Raw genomic sequence first — 16365 nt, 5'->3', positions numbered from 1 at the left:
AGGCTTCAGCAATACGTGAACTGTGAACTTCCAGATGTTCAAGCTGGATTTAGAAAAGGCAGAGGAACCAGAGATCAAATTGCCAACATCCTCTGGATCATCGAAAAAGCAAGAAAGTTCCAGAAAAACATCTATTTCTGCTTTATTGACTATGCCAAAGCTTTTGACTGTGTGGATCACAAGAAACTGTGGAAAATTCTGAAAGAGATGGGAATACCAGACCACCTGACCTGCCTCTTGAGAAACCTGTATGCAGGTCAGGAAGCAACATTTAGAACTGGACATGGAACAACAGACTGCTTCCAAATAGGAAAAGGAGTACGTCAAGGCTGTATATTGTCACCCTGCTTATTTAACTTATATGCAGAGTACATCATGAGAAACGCTGGGCTGGAGGAAACACAAGCTGGAATCAAGATTGCCGGGAGAAATATCAATAACCTCAGATATGCAGATGACACCACACTTATGGCAGAAAATAAAGAAGACCTAAAGAGCCTCTTGATGAAAGTGAAAGAGGAGAGTGAAAAAGTTGGCTTAAAGCTCAACATTCAGAAAACTAAGATCATGGCTTCCAGTCCTATCACTTCATGGCAAATAGATGGGGAAACAGTGTAAATAGTGGCTGACTTTATTTTTTGGGGCTCCAAAATCACTGCAGATGGTGATTGCAGCCATGAAATTAAAAGACGCTTACTCCTTGGAAGGAAAGTTATGACCAACCTAGACAGCATATTAAAAAGCAGAGACATTACTTGTCAACAAAGATCCGCCTAGTCAAGGCTGTGGTTTTTCCAGTAGTCATGTATGGATGTGAGAGTTGGACTGTGAAGAACACTGAGCACCAGAGAATTGATGCTTTTGAACTGTGGTGTTGGAGAAGACTCTTGAGAGTCCCCTGGACTGCAAGGAGATCCAACCAGTCCATCCTAAAGGAGATCAGTCCTGGGTGTTCATTGGAAGGACTGATGCTGAAGCTGAAACTCCAATACTTTGGCCACCTGATGTGGAGAAGTAACTCATTTAAAAAGACCCTGATGCTGGGAAGGATTGAGGGCAGGAGGAGAAGGGGACGACAGAGGATGAGATGGTTGGATGGCATCACCGACTCCATGGACATGGGTATGGGTGGTCTCCTGGAGTTGGTGATGGACAAGGAGGCCTATCGTGCTGCAGTTCATGGGGTCGCAAAGAGTCGGACATGACTGAGCAACTGAACTGAAGTGAACTGAAGTCAAATGGGGAATATCAAATGGAACAAGACCTTAGAGCAATAAATGATGCAGTGGTCCCTGTACATTGCCTCTTGACCAATCCTTCTATTAGTCAGGATTCTTAGAGATGCCTAATGGTTTACTGTGGTTGACCTTTAGAATGCCTTCTTTTTTCACCCCAGTTGATTGCTCATCACAGTCTGTTTGCCTTTGGGTGGACTAACCCTTACTCAGGCCAAATGCAAGAATATACCTGGACAGTATTGCCTCAGGGGTTTCAGGACAGCCCACACTTGTTCTTCCAGGCCCTAGGAAAGGAAGGGAAGGAAATACACCTAAAAGAAGAATGATTCTACAGTGTGTCGATGATATATTAATATGTAACCCCACAATGGAGACCTCAGATCAGAATACCCTTGAAGTCCTTGATTTCCTTGAGGCCTGGGGCTACAGGGTCTCCCACATAAAGGCACAAATCCCAAAGCAACAGTTTAAATATCTGGGATATGTGATAAACCCTGGAAGTAGACAGTTATTTCCAGATAGAAAACAAGCTATATTAGGCCTAAACATTCCCAAAGATAAACATATTTGTACCTTCTTAAGCATGGTAGAATTTTGTGGAATTTAAATTCCAGGATTTGGTCCAATGGCTAAGCCTCTATATGAAGCCACTAAATGCCCAGATACAGAACCATTACTTTGGACTGTGGAACAAGAAAAGGCTTTTAGTAATATGAAACAGGCCCTCACCAGAGCTCTTATTCTGGGCCTCCCTTTATTTGTTTGCTTAACTTTTTATTTTATATTGGAGTATAAGTAATTAATAATGATGTGTTAGTTTCAGGTGTAGAGCAAAGTAATTCAATTATACACATATCTATTTCTTTTCAAATTCTTTCCCATTTAGGTTGTTGTATAATATTGAGCAGAGTTGTATGTGCTATACAGTAGGTCCTTGTTGGTGAACCATTTAAAAAGTAGCAGTGTGTACATGTCATTCCTAAACTCCCTAACTATCCCTTCTCCCCCTCTTCCCCACCCTAGTTTCTTCTCTAAGTCCATAAGTCTGTTTTGTAAATAAGTTCATTTGTATAATTTTTTTTTTAGATTCCACATATAAGCAATATCATATGATACTTCACTTTTCTAACTTACTTCACTCAGTATGATAGACTTTAGGTCAATCCATGTTGCTGTAAATAGCATTACTTCATTCTTTTAAAATATTTGTTTATTTATTTTTATTTTTGGCTGTGCTGGGTTTTTGTTGCTGGATATATGCCCAGGAATGGGATTGCAGGATGATATGGTAGCTCTATGTTTAGTTTTTTGAGGAACCTCCATACTTTGCTCCATAGTGGCTGTACCAGTTTACATTCCCACCAGTGGTGTAGGAGAATTCCCTTCCCTCCACACCCTCTCCAGCATTTATTTGTGGATTGTTTGACAATAACCATATTGACTTGTGTGAGGTGATATCTCAATGTAGTTTTGATTTGCATTTCTATAATAATTAGTGATGTTGAACATCTTTTCATATGCTTCCTGGCCATATGTATGTCTTCTCTGGAGAAATGTCTATTAGATCTTCTGCCTATTTTTTGATTGAGTTGTTTGTTTTGATGATATTGAGCTGCATGAGCTGTTTGTAAATTTTTGAGACTAATCCTTTGTCAGCCACATCACTTGCAAACGTTTTTCTCTCATTCTGTGGGTTCTCTTTTCATTTTGTTTATGGTTTCCTTTGGTGTGAAAAAGCTTTTGAGTTTAATTATGTCCCATGTGTTTGTTGTTATTTTTTTATTTCTATTACTCTGGGAGACAGATCAAAAAAGATATTGCTACAATTTATGTCAGAGAGTGTTCTGCCTATGTTTTTCCCGAAGAGTTTTATAGTGTCTGGTTTCATGTTTAGGTCTTTAATCTCATTTTGAACTTAGAATATTGTAATTTAATTTTTTTACATGTAGCTGTCCAGTTTCCCAGTACCATTTATTGAAGAGATTGTCTTTCTATCATTCTATAGTCTTGTCCCCAGTGTCACAAATTGATTGACCATAGGTGCATGGGTTTATCTCTGGGCTTTCTATCTTGTTCCATTGATCTATATTTCGGTTTTTGTTCCAGTATCATACTGTTTTGATGACTATAGCTTTGTAGTATAGTCTGAAGTCAGGGAGCCCGATTCCTCCAGCTCTGTTTTTCTTTCTCAAGGTTGCTTTGGTTCTTTGGGGTCTTTTGTGTCTCCATACCAATTTTAAGATTTTTTTTTTTTGTTATTCTAGTTCTGTGAAAAATGCCGTTGGTAATTTGATAGGAATTGCATTGAATCTATGGATTGCCTTGGGAGTACGGTCATTTTGACAATGTTGATTGTTCCAGTCCAAGAACATGGTATATCTTTCCATCTATTTGTGTCATCTTCAGTTTCTTTCATTAGTGTCTTATAGTTTTTGAAGTACAGGTCTTCTGTCTCCTTCAGTAGGTTTATTCCTAGGAATTATATTCTTTATGATATGTTGGTAAATGGGATTGTTTCTTTAATTTCTCTTTCTAATCTTTCATTGCTAGTACATAGAAAAACAATAGATTTCTGTGTATTCATTTTGTAACCTATGACTTTGCCAAATTCATTGATGAGTCCTAGTAATTTTCTGATAGTATCTTTAGGATTTTCTATGTGTAAGTATCATGTCATCTGCAAACAGTGACAGTTTAACTTCCTTTCCAATTTGGATTCATTTTATTTCTTTTTCTTTTCTGATTGCCATAGCTAGGGCTTCCAAAACTATGTTGAATAAAAGTGGTGAGAGTGGAAATCTTTGTCTTGTTTCTGATCTTAAAGGAAATGCTTTCAGCTTTTCACTGTTGAGGATGATGTTAGCTGTAGGTTTGTCATATGTGGCCTTTATTATATTGAGATATGTTCTCTCTATACCCTCTTTCTGGAGAGTTTTTCTTATAAATAGGTGTTGAATTTTGTCAAAACTTTTTCTTCCTCAATTGAGATTATTATGGTTTTTAATTCTGCAGTTTGTTGATGTGGTGTATCACACTGATTGATTTGCAGATACTGATAAATCCATGCATCCCTAGGATAAATCCCACATGATCATGGTGTATGATCCTTTTTAATGAATTTTTGGATTCAGATTGCTAGTATTTTGTTGAGGATTTTTGTGTCTATGTTAATCAGTGATATTGGCCTGTAATTTTCTTTTTTTGGTGGTACCGTGGTCTAGGTTTGTTTTTTTTAAGTATCAAATTATTTCAATATTTAGTTTCATTTTAAAATTAAAATTATTGGACAGTTTTTTACAATTTAAAATTCATTATTAGAGGTGAGGAAAACATTAATAAGCCATTAGTTATTGACAACAAATAAAATTATCAACCATGTATTTAAAAAAGCCATGTTAAAGAGTAAAAAGTTCCAATTATACTATTTAACCGAAGGAAATCTCCTTTACCTCTTTATTTCTAATTATAACATTTTCATTTTGACATAATTTACACCTTTTTCACCCAATTAATACAGTGTAAACAAAATTTTTCCAAATGTTAAGACTTTACCATTTATGACATATGACATAACTGTAACTCTTTAAAAGTTCCTTAAAAGAAATTTTAAATTTTAATTTTCACCATGAACCTGTCTGATCAAAAAGTAAAGGACATCACTACCACATGAATTAAAACAAAGAATGGAATAAAAAACAAAAGTGGTATCTATATAATCAGCAAATTATCTGATAAGACATTTTAACTACTTCACATTTCTGCTTAGCACAAGTGAGAATAAACTGGTTCCAAGGTGCTACAAGGTTTGGCATTTTTCCTCTTAAGCTTTAAATCATAGTGTTACTCTACTCAAGTAATCTCTAAGAAAATGGCAGTGTTCATAAGTACAAAAATTATTATATCCAGTAGGTGGTATTCTATCTAGTCAAGATAACAAGAGAATTCTTTATCAAATTAGATTTTTAAAAATTCAGAATATCTGGTAATTACCAGTATCTCAAAAGCAAAAATGAGAAAAATACAGAAAATAGAAGTACTCATTGAATAATATTATTTCGCTTCAAGGAAACCAAAAATGATTCTATTCTAAGAGATACGTAATAATGATGAGATGTAATACACCATACATCTTTTAAGCCAAAGCATGCTTTTCTGCTCAGAACAATTCTGATTTTTACATTCTTAATCTCCTTTGTCCAGAACAGGACCCCATTTGAAGTCATTATTTGAATAGAGTTCATAATCTAAAGCCACTTTTCTCCACAGGATGTTTTCATTTAGTATTTATACAAAAGCTGCAAAAAGGCAAATGAAAGTCAGTTATAAGAATTTGTAGCATAATAAATGCCAATTACAGTAACTGTCAACAGACTTCTAGACCGAAGCCAAAAAGTTGCTACAGTACAGGTGAGAACTAACATGATTCTTCCATATACTCAGACTTCCTTTAGTAATACTGTCATAAGATCCAAAAAGAAACCTTAACGGGTCCTTTCAAAGATGCATAATTTTCCAAACAATTTTCCTCTGGACACACAGCCTGTACATTCCTTCAATCCTTTTTTAGTCGTTTAGCTTTTGCAATATTTTCTTGACGTTTTTGTTTCTTCTTTTGCTCTTTTTCCCTGGCCTCAATCATCTTGGCCAATTTCTAAGACCACACAGCACTTGCTAGAAACAATGGAGTCAGAGCCAAAATAACTGTTTTAAGGAAGCCATATGGGTCCTTTGCAGCCCATTCCACAACATACTCAGCCAAAGCCTTTAAATCAAACATCTTTGTGGAGGCCTTATGCTTGAGTAGTGATCTCTAATTTTGTCCTGGGATTAGCATCCAGTCACAATTTCAGATGACCTAGCTTTTTCTTTAACTCTACCAATGCACTTCTGAGAGAAGGCTTAAATTCTATATACTCCCATGCACCTCAATTTTGGACCCCAAGTGCAAGCGCCTTCCACACCAAGGAATAAATATTATTATTCTTCCTTCCGAAAAGAATTGACCAGACTTGATCTTCGGACCAGACCCGCATGGCACCTGAAGCTGATGGCACCTCACAGCCAGCCACCCTCACTTTCCCTTCCTTGTGTTTTCCCCTCGCTCACTCTAACTTCCTCACCCTCACCACTGGGGCAGCCGGCGGTCCCCGGGAATCAGGGGTCATCCCCACCACACCCTGGGCTGCCGGGCGCAGCTGCGCTGTGGCCATCTCCGACGAGCACCGGGGCAAAACAACCTCACCGGCCTCCACCCGCCTCCCCTACATCTCACGGGGCATGGTGGGTTCCGACTCCCATTCCCGACTCACTGCTTGGGCTAGTTTTGGTATAAGGGTAATGGTGGCCTCACAGGGTAAGTTCAGGAGTTTTCCTTCCTCCGCAATTTTTTGGAACAGTTGTAGACGGATAGGTGTCAGCTCTCCCCTAAATGTTTGATAGACTGCCTGTGAAGCCACAGGGTCCTGGTTTGTTGAGAGTTTTTAATCATAGTTTCAATTTCAATGCTTGTGATTGGTCTGTTCATATTTTCTATTTCTTCCTGGTTCAGTCTTGGGAGACTGTACCTTTCTAAGAATTGTGTCAGTTTCTTCCTGGTTGCCCATTTTATTAACATACAGTTACTTGTCCTAGTCTCTTATAACCCTTTGTATTCCTGTAGAGTCAGTTGTAACTTCTCTTTTTTCATTTCCAATTTTATTGTTTGAAGCCCTCTCCTTTTTTCTTGATGAATCTGGCTAAAGGTTTATCAATTTTGTTTATTTTTTCAAAGAACTAGCTGTTAGTTTCATTGATCTTTTCTGTTGTTTACTTCATCTCTATTTCATTTTCATTTATTTCTGCTCCAACCTATGATTTCTTCCTTCTACTAACTTTACGTTTTGTTTATTATTTCTCTAGTTGCTTTAAGTTTAGGTTGTTTATTTTAGATTTTTCTTGTTTTCTGAAGATTGCATTGCTATAACCTTCCCTCTTACAACTGCTTTTGCTGTATCCCATAGGTTTTGTTTGTTTGGTTTTCTGTTGTTTTTTTTTTTTTTTTTTAGTTTGTTTTTGGCGATGCCATGTGACATGTGGAAATTCATCCCATATATTTTGGATCATTGTGCTTTCGTTTTTGTTTGCTTTTCATTTTTGTCTCTAGGTATTTTTTTATTTCCTCTATGATTTCTTCAGGGACCTATTAGTTGTTTAGTAGCATATTGTTTAGCCTCCACTAAACTCCACTGTTTGTGCTTTTTACAGTTTTTTTCTTGTAGTTTTTTTCTTGTAGTCTACTTCTAATCTCATAGTGTTATGGTCAGAAAAGAGGATTGATATGATTTCAATTTTCTTAAATTTATTGAGGTTCACTTTGTGGCCCAACATGTCAATCCTAGAGAATGTTCAATGTGCACACAAGAAGAATTGTATTCTGCTGCTTTTGGATAGAATGCTTTATAAATATCAAGTCCATCTGATCTAATTTAAGGTCTATGTTTCCTTATTGATTTTTCTGTCTGGATGATGTGTCCATTGATGAAAGTGGTGTGCTAAAGTCCCCCACTATTATTGTGTTACTGTCAATTTCTCCCTTAATGGTGGTTAGTATTTGCCTTATATATTGAGGTACTCTTGTGTTGGCTTCATATGTACTTAAAATTGTTCTATCTTCTTGGATTGATCCCTTGATCATTATGTAGCATCCTTGTCTCCTGTAACAGTCTTTATTTAAAAGTCTATTTTATCTGAAATGAATATTGCTACTCCACCTTTGTTTTGATTTCCATTTGCATGGAATACCTTCTTCCATCTCATCACTTGTAGTCTGTATGTGTCCCTAGGTCTGAAATTGGTCTCTTGTAGACAGCATATATATGGGTGTTGTTTTTGTATCTGTTCAGCCAGTCTGTGTCTTTTGTCTTGTGCATTTAATCCATTTACATTTAAGGTAATTATTGATATGTATGTTCCTATTGCCATTTTCTTAATGATTTTGTGTTTTTTGTAGGTCTTTTTTAGCCCTTTCCTCTTTTGTTCTTTTGTGGTTTGATGACGATCTTTAATGTATGTTTGGGTTTTTCTTTTTTGTGTATGTATCTATTGTAGTTTTGGGGTTAGCTGTTCCCATGATGGTTTGATATAGCAGTCTGTATATGTACAAGGTTATTTTAAGTTGTTGGTCTCTTTCCCACCTAGAGAAGTTTCTTTAGCATTTATTGCAAAGCTGGTCTGGTGGTGCTGAATTCTGTTAGCTTTTGTGTGGCTGTAAAAATTGAATTTCCCTGTCAAATCTGAATGAGGGCCTTGCTGGGTAGAGTATTCTTAGTTTTACGTTCTTCACTTTCATCATTTTAAATATATCATGCCAGTCCTTTGTGGCCTACAAAATTTCTGCTGAAAAACCAAATTATAACCTTATGGGAGTTCCCTTGTATGTTATTTGTTAATTTTTCCCTTGTTGCTTTTAATATTTCTTCTTTTCTTTAATTTTTTTTTCTGATTGCTACATGTCTCAGCATGTTCCTCCTTGGGTTTATCCTGCCTGTGACTTTCTGCACTTCCTGGACTTGGCTGCCTGTTTCCTTTCCCATGTTAGGGAAGTTTTCAGCTATTATTTCTTCAAACAATTTCTCAGGTCTCTTCTCTCTCTCTTCTCTTTCTGGGATTCCTATAATCCAAATGTTGGTGTGTTTAATGTTGCCCGAGAGGTCTCTTAGACCGTCCTCATTTCTTTTCATTCTTTTTTCTTTATTCTGTTTTGTGGTTGTGATTTCTACCACGCTGTCTTCCAGGTTACTTATCTGTTCTTCTGCCTCAGTTATTTTGCTATTAATTCCTTCTAGTGTATTTTTCATTTCAGTTATTGTATTGCTCATCTTTGTTTGTTCTTTAGTTCTTCTAGGTCTTTGTTAAACATTTCTTACATGTTCTCAATTCCTGTCTGTCTTTTTTCTGAGATCTTGAGTCTTTTTCACTATCATTATTCTGAATTCTTTTTCTGGAAGATTGCTTAACTCCACTTCACTTAGTTGTTTTTCTGGGGTTTTATCTTTTTCCTTCATCTGGGACATATTCCTCTGCCGTTTCATTTTGTCTAACTTTCTGTGATTGTGGTTTCTGTGCTGCAGACTGCAAAACTGCAGTTCTTCCTTCTGCTGTCTGATCTCTGATGGATGAGGCTATGAAAGAGGTTTGTGCAAGCATCCTGATCGGGTGGACTGATGGCAGGGCTGTGTCTTATCACACTGGTTGGCAGCACTGTGCTCCATAAAACTTTAATCTCTTTGTCTGCTGATGGTGCAGCTGTGCTCCCTTCCTGTCGGTTGTTTGGCCTGAGGCAGCGCAGTACTGGAGCCCTCACGCTGTTTTGTGGGGCACATGGTGGCCTCCTGGAGGGCTCATGCCAATGAGTGCTGCCCAGAACTGCTGCTGCCAGTGAGTCTGTCCCCACAGTGAGCCACAGCTCCCCCTTGCCTCTGCAGGAGACTCTCCAATACTAGCAGCTAGGACTGGCCCATTTTCTTATGTGGTCACTACTTTTTTCCCTTAGATCCTGATGTGCCTGAGACTTTATGTGTGCCCTCCAAGAGTGAAGTTTCTGTTTTCTCCAGTCCTGTGGAAGTCCTGCAATCAAATCCCAGTGAATTTCAAAGCCAGATTCTCTGGGGACTCCTCCTCCCATTGACAGACCCCCCCTGGCTGGGAAGCCTGATGTGGTGCTCAAAACTTTCACTCCAGTGGGAGAACTTCTGTGGTACAATTGTTTTCCAGATTGTGGGTTGCCCTCTTGGTGGGTATGAGATTTGATTTTATTGTGATTATGCTTCTCCTGCAGTTTCATTGTGGCTTTTTATTTTTGGAGGTAGGGTATCTTTTTTGGTATGTTCCAGTGTTTTTTTGTTCAGTGGTTGTTCAGCAGTTAGTTGTGATCCTTGTGTTCTTGTGAGAAGGGGTGAGCACACCTCCACATTTAAAAAAGACATTCATCTTGTACATGGCTGAAAAGCAAGGGAAAGCTTTTGGGGTCCTTATACAGAAGCTGGGAGCAGTTCCTTAGCCTATAGGCTATTTTTCCACACAACTAGATTCCATGGCCTGAGGTTGGCCTGGCTACCTCTGGGCAGTAGCTGCCACTGTTTTATTGTGGGAGAAGCTAACAAGCTTACCTTTGGACAGACACTGGAAGTCCAGGCCCCTTGTCAATACAAGGAGTCCTGATGATTAAAAGCCACCATTGGCTAACTGAAGGCTGTCTTATTAAATACCAGCCTTGACTCCCCAGAGGTAACCCTCAAAACTGGCCACACCTTCAACCCAGCTACACAGATACCTGCTGAAAGCCCCCAAACTAACATATTCCTCCCTCAAAACCCTTGACCAGGTTTATGGCTGTAGGCCTGCTCTAACAGAGTAGGCCATAGAAAAGTCTGAGGAAGAATGGTTTGTTGATGGCATCAGTTTTATTAAAGATGGAGCCAGGAGAGCAGAGTATGCGATTGTGAATGCTCCTAGTGTTATAGAAGCAAACCTTTGCTATCCAACTACTTTGGCCCAGAGGGCTGAACTGATAGCCCTAACCGAAACTTAACTTTAGGGGAAGGAAAAATTATAAATATATACACAGCTTTTGTTGTTTTACATGTTTACGCAGCTATCTGGGGGGGAAAATGCATTTTTTTAAATGCAAAAAATTCCCCTGTAAAATATGGGGCTGAGATTTTATGTCTCATAGAAGCGGTTCAAAACCCAAAGCAAATACAGTTAACTAACAATCCTTGTGTTCGGTATGGGAAGGGGAATTGAAAACTCTGGTTGTTCTCTTGGAAAACTTTCTGGGGGGGTGTGGGGTAGGAGGGAGACTTAAGAGAGAAGGGATGTATGTATACTTATAGCTGATACACACTGTTGTACAGTAGAAACTTAACACAGCATTGTAAAGCAATTATCCCCCAATTTAAAAAAAAAAAAAACTTTATGGAGGGAAGTTTTTATTTTCTCATAAGCCTTCTCTTTTCAGTCACACTGTTTTATGCTGTACTTTGTCTAATGCTTTGTTGTCTTCCCTACTGTTGTAAATCTGTGACTAAGACTTTTTGGTTCAAGAAGGAGACCTGGACCAATAGTTCCAGACCTTCCATTCTAAAAATAGAAACATGTCAACCTTTAACCCTGAGATTAACAAAAAGATAAACCCAAGCAGAATAGCATTGTAGTTTTGGCAAGGATGATATTGCCTCCCCTGTCTAGTCAACAGTTAAGGAAGCCCTCCCAATGTTAACTGATTTCTTCCCTTTCTAGGCCCTTTGTTTTCCTTTTTGCCCTTGTTTATTTAAGCTTTTGATTAAGTTTGTATCTTCTAGGCTCCAACAATTTCAAGTAAGGCTCATGATGGTTCAAGGAATTCAAACCATAGCAGTGGAAAGTGGCCCAGGTCCCTACAGGTCCTTGGAACAGTCAGTGAGGGACTTATACACGTCTCAGGTAGGCTAGGGTCTGTGGCTCCTGCTCATCAGGAAGAAGTTTCAGAGGATGCCTTCATCCTCTTACCTTAGGAATAAGGGTGTAGAGTCTCTTGGGAGTCAGTGGGAAAGGCTAGGACCTGGGACCCATTGCTGCAGTGCTTGCACCTGGACAAACATCTTCAGCAACAAAATACAGAGAAATTATAAGGGACTAAAAATAACTGCATACATACACAGTTGGGGCAAATTATGGACAATAAGATACGATAAGATAAAAAACCCAACTGAAGCTTCTGAAAAGCCAGGAGCAAAACAGGGAGCAAAACCAAGGTTTCAGAAGCAAAAGCAGGATACTGTGAATGCCCCCTACAGTCAACCCAGTGAACAGGGTGGGCAGACCACCTAAGCCACCCCTCCTGCCCAAGCTCTGGACGTACCCCTACGCTCACCCCATGAAAGGAACCAGCTTGCCCCCTGTTGTGGAGCAAGCAAGGGAATCTGTTACTTGTTTTTGCTAACACCCTGCTATAGCAATAAAGCTTTGCCTGAATTTCTTGTCTGGCTTCATGTCAATTTCTGTTGATTAAGGAAGACCAAGAACCCTGATTAGTAACAATGGGAGTGATCTCAGGTGGCTCTGGGGTGGCTGTGGCCAGCAGTGGCTTGAAATAGGATATCAGTTCCCCAGCATATGGATTGACCCTGGGCCATGTCGATGAAAGAGCAAAATCCTATCCAAGACCACCAGGGACTAGTTGCTAGAGGTAGGGCCCTGGCTCTTTCTCTGCTTTGGAGAAGGAATTCAACAAAGAGATGGAAAGTGGTGAAACAAGTAAAGCGTTTATTAGGAGGAAAAAAGTACACGTGGATAGACACATGGGCTCAGGGAAGGAGTCATGCATTTTTGGGGTAGTTTAAATTACTTATATGGGGGCAGTCCTTCTGGGTCTCCTCTGGCCAGTCATTTTGCTTTGTCTGAATCCATATTTGATCTGACTCAAGTCCCCCCCGCCCCCCCGTGTGTGCATTCATCTTTCAATCATGATGGATTCGAGCACAAGGGTCTCTGGGAAGTTGACAGAACATATTATGATCTGGTGCCCCCTCCCTTCTCTGATCCCTGAGGAACATGGGAGTTCCTGCACATATGTAGTTTGGGAGGTCTCCTTGACCTCAAGAATGAGAAATATGTGGTCTCTTTTTTAATCCAGGCAGGACTCAACTCCTCCTTGCTCCTGCCATTATCTTTATTTTGAAGTATCTGTCCACAGGAGACAGATTCCAGCTGCTCAGCCTAGGGTCCATCTGTCTCCTGCTTCAGGATGGGGAGCGATGTGGCTGGACCTGGCTTTGCTTCCAGCTGGGATAAGGTGCAGTATCAGCTGCCTGCACCAATGTTCCCTCCCCTTGGGGATTATTTTCTCTAGTCTACTGGATAAACACTTGCCGAGGACCAGGAGCCACTCCTGCTCCGTGAAAGGCAAGTGGGCTGTTTTTGAGAGTAAAAGTGCCAATGTATGTGGGTGTAAAGGGTGTTGAGCTTGGTGACTAGTCCAGAGTGGGGCTGGCCTCCCAGGTGCCGTGAGCAGGTGGGCAGGAGACAGGAGGAACTGCAAAGTAATGGGGGATGGGCCCAGCACCTCCTCTCCCTGACCACAGGGTGCTTGCACATTCATACTTATTCTAATTGCAGGCTTTCCCATCCCTTTGTGGAATCAGGTGGGGTTACAGGCAAGAAAGGGATTTGTCCTCAGGCTCTGGGCAAGCACTGGAGGAGGGCCCTTGCCATTTCTCTGCTTGGGCACCATTTCTAGGAGTCCTGGTCCCCAGCACCCAGCATTGCCTGTCAGGACTCTTGGGGGTGGAAGAGCTGGTGGGAGAGGCCTCTTGTGGGGGGTGAGTCCAGACTGGTAGATGTTGGGGATTTATCTTCCTCATCCATCCCAGGCAGCAGTATAGAAGGCTTGGAGTGTTCTGGTTTCTGGGCATTCCCCTCTGCAGGTGTGTTTTTGCCAGGAGCAGGTGACGCAGGGCCAGTAACTGAGACAGGGCTTGATCCTGGGGCCTGATTAAATGACTGACCTCAGTTTTCCTGCAGACTAGATTCCAATGCTGACCCAGTGGTACTGCTCTCTACTTGCTAATGAACTTTGTTAACTGAGACTGGCTTGTCTGAGCTTTCTGGAGTAAACCATCTTGTTTAGTGTTCTCATGTTTTCACAGGCATTTTTTATTTATGGCAGGGATAACAGTTTTTCACTTGGACTATGGTAAGAAGGGTTTAAAATTTTTTCTAAATGTGTAAGTTTAAAATTGAGTTGGTTTAAGGAAAATTATTAAATAGTAAAAGTTAAGGAGATGGTCTGTCAGTGCTGTAAATTTGGAAAGTTTATCTGGGTTCCCTTCCCCTCTGGCTTTGGTAAGGAGTAGCAGGAATAGGGGGGCTGGGAAGGAGACAGAATTCTGTCCTAACATCTGGTAGATATAGGGCCTCTGTCAGAAATGGGAATGTCCAGGGCAGGGTTGGGGAGAAGTATGGTGATTGACCTTGGGAATGTGAGGTCTGAAGTGATAAAGAGGGGGGAAGGGACAACAGTAAGCAGGCTTTGGGAGGCCACACACCGAAACTGATGGCTGAGGTTGGTCAGCTATAGGTGGAGGTGGAGGGTAGTCTTTCCAGACCTCCTCTCACCCCTCGACTGGGCTGCCTTTCTGTACCTTCTCCTGAGTGCCCCTTCAGAGTTCCAGAAGAGAGTTCTCTGTGTCACACATCCACTTAGGGACACATACCCACCTCTGGGCTGAGAAAGGGTCAGCGCCATGCCTGACTGTCTTGCTAAGATTGTATCCTGAGGGGGAGAACGGGTATCCCAAATGAAAGCTGATACTACCATTAGAAGGGGCTAAAGGTGACACAGTCTTGGAAAGAAAGAAGCCTAAGGGGGTGACATCACAGTGAAGGAAAGTGTACTGTCCCTTGATTCATTATGTCTTGCATGCATGCATTCATTCATTCTATCCACTACTGGGGTGGGGTGGTAAACGTAGGCCCTGGTGTCCCTCATTGTAGCCTCTGGATTCCTAATTTTTCCCCTGGAAACTGGTGGTTGCCTGGCTCTGGGCCAGTTTGCCACTGCTCTCTGTGCCCCTGCAGTTATGAATTCTACAGGGCCTGCTTGCAACTCAGACTCCCTCTGGGCACTTTCAAACAGGTGAATTCTGCTTGTCACCCTGCTAATGGTTCAGCTGCTTGTGCCTGCAGACAGCAACTCTGGCCCCCTACCTAGGAAGGAGGATGGAGCCCAATAGATCAGAAGAGTTCTGCTTTCTCTCTGGACCCCAGGCTGTGGGCCCTTCCTCCACTGTTCTTGCTTCCTACAGCGTGAAAATGCCATTTTGTGTTGGGAATACATGCCAGCTCTTAGCTCATCTTGCCTTCCTAGAGAGTTGCTGGGATAGCCTTTGAGGTGGCCAGTCCTTCCATCCTTCTTCAGTGGAGCATCTTAACCTGTGGTCTAGAGAACTAGAGTTGGGGAGGTCCAAGAGCTGAGATGACGGGGAAAAAAATCCTTCATTTTCACTAATATCTAACTGAAACTTGGAATTTCCTTCAATTATGAATGGAGGCAGCCAAGTCCAGCAGAATTAGCAGTGTTTGTGACTGTTACAGGGAAATCACAGGGATCTTCATACTCACTAAAGGTGTTACGGACACTTCGCAATAGCAGTTTCATGCTACTATCTCATGTTTCTGGTAGTTATTAATCCAGAGGCATTATTTATAATGCCTGTCTTATAACTTAATGAGTTTAATAAAGAATCCAGGTATTCCTATATCACAAATTTGTATGTTTTTATATTTTGATATTTGTGTTTCCACATTAGTAGTCTTTTTATAATACAGTATACTTTGTTATGCATTTTAAAACATGGCTTTCAGCAGGAGTCCTCCAGATGCCTTAAGGTGTCTTTGACACAGTGAGAGTTTAGCAGTCCTGAAGGCTCACCTCACTCCTCCGCCAGCCCTTTCCCTAGACACTTTGTTACTAGCCAGGGTGTCTGGGCCCCTTAATCAACAACAATTGACTAGAGGCCAGACAAGAAATTCAGGTAAGGCTTTATTGGGAATCCTGCTGCAGCAGGAGGGAGCAAAAACAAGTAACAGTTTGTTTCCCTTGTTCCCTGAGGTGGGGGAGCCCGCTGGTTCCTCATGAGGGATGAGAGTGGAGGCGTCTTGGGTCCTCTGCCCACCCTCTTGGTGGTGCCATGTGCAGGGTGCATGTACAATATTGTGTTTTTGCTCCTGGCTCCTCAGGATTGGCAGTGGGGTTCTTGTTTTTAATTTGTTCCAACTGTGCATACACATGCAATTATTTTTAGTCCCTTATAGTTTCTTTGTATTTTGTTGTTCCAGGGGAGGTTTGTCCAGGTGCAAACATTGAAGCAAAAGGTCTCAGGTTTCAAGTACCAGCCTGTGTCATTCCCCCTGAGGGATTCTTTACCCTTTATTTATAAGGGTTAAGGTGATCTCGAGGTGACAACTGTGTGGTGGCTTGAAGTGAGATAGTTCTCTATCTGAGACTCAATCCTGGGCCACCTGGGCGAAAACCAGGATTCCTAACTACTAGAACACCAGGGACTAATGGGTAGAAGTAGAGCACTGGTTCTTGTCTCCTTTGAAAAAA

The 16365-nt window shown here is 40.9% G+C and overlaps 1 long non-coding RNA gene and 1 pseudogene across 2 annotated transcripts in view; one reads left to right on the top strand and one right to left on the bottom strand.

The window, feature by feature from the left end:
* Positions 1 to 16365, top strand: part of LOC145509242 (uncharacterized) — a 51286-nt gene that overhangs the window by 15940 nt on the left and 18981 nt on the right. For both annotated transcript variants that reach the window (XR_014055938.1, XR_014055937.1), the window contains exon 2: positions 9769 to 10008. This is a non-coding gene — a long non-coding RNA (uncharacterized LOC145509242). The remainder of the gene's footprint in view (positions 1 to 9768; positions 10009 to 16365) is intronic.
* LOC145509241 (small integral membrane protein 15-like) lies at positions 5791 to 6015 on the bottom strand (annotated as a pseudogene).

This window comes from Giraffa tippelskirchi, chromosome 6 (assembly GCF_054371585.1).
Source record: "Giraffa tippelskirchi isolate mGirTip1 chromosome 6, T2T-mGirTip1v1.2.pri, whole genome shotgun sequence".
NCBI lineage: Eukaryota > Metazoa > Chordata > Mammalia > Artiodactyla > Giraffidae > Giraffa > Giraffa tippelskirchi.
Note: the sequence above shows the minus strand (reverse complement) of the source record. Positions and strands in the feature narration are given on the sequence as shown.